This window comes from Dermacentor andersoni, chromosome 1, assembly GCF_023375885.2.
Source record: "Dermacentor andersoni chromosome 1, qqDerAnde1_hic_scaffold, whole genome shotgun sequence".
Taxonomy (NCBI): Eukaryota; Metazoa; Arthropoda; class Arachnida; order Ixodida; family Ixodidae; genus Dermacentor; species Dermacentor andersoni.
Genome location: NC_092814.1, coordinates 332,743,844 through 332,746,224, shown reverse-complemented (window position 1 = coordinate 332,746,224; position 2,381 = coordinate 332,743,844). Strand labels below are relative to the sequence as shown.

At 47.6% G+C, this 2,381-nt stretch overlaps 1 non-coding gene across 1 annotated transcript; it reads left to right on the top strand.

Moving 5' to 3' along the window:
* The first annotated feature begins 2,080 nt into the window (after positions 1-2,080).
* On the top strand, positions 2,081-2,154 carry TRNAN-GUU (transfer RNA asparagine (anticodon GUU)). The gene has a single exon. It is a non-coding gene; the product is annotated as a tRNA-Asn (tRNA).
* The last annotated feature ends 227 nt before the right edge of the window (positions 2,155-2,381 follow it).

The window sequence follows — 2,381 nt, the reverse complement described above, 5'->3', positions numbered from 1 at the left end:
TCTCAAACGTGCGATCGATGAACAAGGTCGGCTGCAGCTAGACAGGCCCGCGACAAGGCGTTATGCTTTATGTAGGTACAGTGCCTCCTCTATGCGTTATAGAGGAGTATAGAAGTGTAGAGGAGGCACTGGTAGGTATCTCGGCATGCGGCTTTTACCGCATGACGGCGCAAATGCGTACTTTGTTTCCCGAAAAAGTTTAAAGAATGTAAAGTTCCGTTCGAATGAGGTGTTCCATTTAACGGTGGCCTGTACTGTACATGTCGGACCCTAATCGACTACCAGCTCTGGCGTGCACACGCGACGCTTCTTTCTGCGGTAATAGGAAGCAGATACTACGGCGCCTTATCCAAGCGCATGTTATTTCGTACCGCTTTTTCTTTTCCCTGGATTATATTTCTTTCATCGTGCCAAGGGACTGCGGCCTCGGTGATAACGACCGCGAATATGGAAGAATAACAGTGTTTGCGCCATTGACTAAGGTCACTGGAAAAAGAATAGACTCGTTACTTGCCGTGTCATGTAGGCAGGCGCACCGTTTATAAAGGATCTATAAACGGTGGGCAGGCGGTTGCTCTAGGTGTCGCCACGGTATACGTCCTGCGGATCGAGATAGGGTAGGGCATTCCCTATCTGAACAGCCTTGTATGTATGAATTAAACAATGTAATAATTCGAATTGAATCTGATATACAGAAACATTAGATTAGAACATTAGATAAGAATTCGCAAATTGTGCAATTTTGAATACTCTTGTTGCACTGTGTTGACGTTATTGCCACAAAAGCATAGTGAATAATCGTAATAAACGAAACGCAGCGCGCTTGTGACGTGAGTGTAATTCAACGGATGGGTTCATTATTCCGCTAGTTAACAATACCTCAGTGAACGCCACCCGGTTCCATTCAAGTAGCGCACGACGCATTAATGCTACGAACAGTAGAGAGTTTTAGAATAGGGGCCCCAAACGTTTTGGGGCCCCAAAGAAATAGCGTCGAAGCCACTGCGCATGCGCGAGACGCAAACTGCGTTTGGGTTTTGCGTTGGGAACGCTATTTCACCGATTTAGCGGGAGCCCAAATAGCGGCCCCAAAGGCTTTGCGTCAACAAACATGGCGGCACCCATCGAAGCGACGGCTCTAGCCTAGCACCAAACTGGGTTCGATCCGTGGTAACGCGTGAAGTTCGCAAGCTAGGAGAAGTGACTGCGGTTATCGCTTTCTCTCAACTAGCGTGTGTTTGAAGATCGCTTCATTAGACGCCGCTGATTCCGAATTCGATTGTGAATTTCATGGCTCGTTAGTCTAACACGGCTTAGCTTGGCTGGTGAAGGCACGTAAAGTTGGTTTGCTCAAAACTAAGCGCAACTAATTGTTTGCTGCTTACAGAATAACCTCTAAATTTTAATTAAACGCGAATACACGCAAGTCAAAATTACTATTCCTATCATAAAATGGTGTAGTTTATTTAATTATTTGTAATAGCTTCTCTTTGACGCCGTAGTGGCGCTGTCAGCGCAAGACGCTATCCGCAAACGCAAAACCCTATTCTAAAACTCTGCACTCCTGCGTGCCCCAACGATAACACCCGCAAAGCTCTTTGGGGCCCCAAACTATTGGGACCCCTATTCTAAAGCTCTCTAGTCTCTCCAGCTTTCATGATTGAATATCCCAGCGCCACTCAGGCACCGTCCGTGCAAGCTTGTGAACTGTTTTTTATCGAATGCCAGTGCGAAACACAACGGAGAGACTGAATTACTTGTAAAGAGAAAAAAAAATAATAATCCGTATGAAATTTGTCCCCATCACGAACTCAACGCATGAGCCGCAACGCACCGCGATCGAGCAGGAGCGATCCGGCCGGCGCGGCGTGACGTAGCCTACGTCATCTCACGTGACGCGGAAGCCCGAAACCTCCCCAGGAGGCGTTGCATAGCGAGGGAGCAGAGAGCGAAAATATCTCGCGGGAAAGTGAACAGACGAACGGATGCGCAGCTGGAAAAAATTTAGAGCGTAGCTCGCTCGCAAAATGTCGGCATGGTGTTTAGCTCCGCTATTGTTCATATCCTCGCCAGAATGTCTGCCTCCGTGGCGCAATCGGCTAGCGCGTTCGGCTGTTAACCGAAAGGTTGGAGGTTCGAGCCCTCCCGGGGGCGGCGGTGGTCTCTTTTATTACACTGTGCACATTTTTTTTTTTTTATTTTCGCATTTTTTCCTTTTCTTTTCTTTTTTGTTACGAGCTCTCCTTCTTGTCACTTATTTCCCATGTAGACCGTCGCGCTACACCAACGATCGTTGAAACAGCCGCCCTGCGAGCTCGAGCTGAAATTGCATTTCTTTTTTTTTCTCAACAGCCGCTCATACCTTGCCCAAGCTGAGTTGT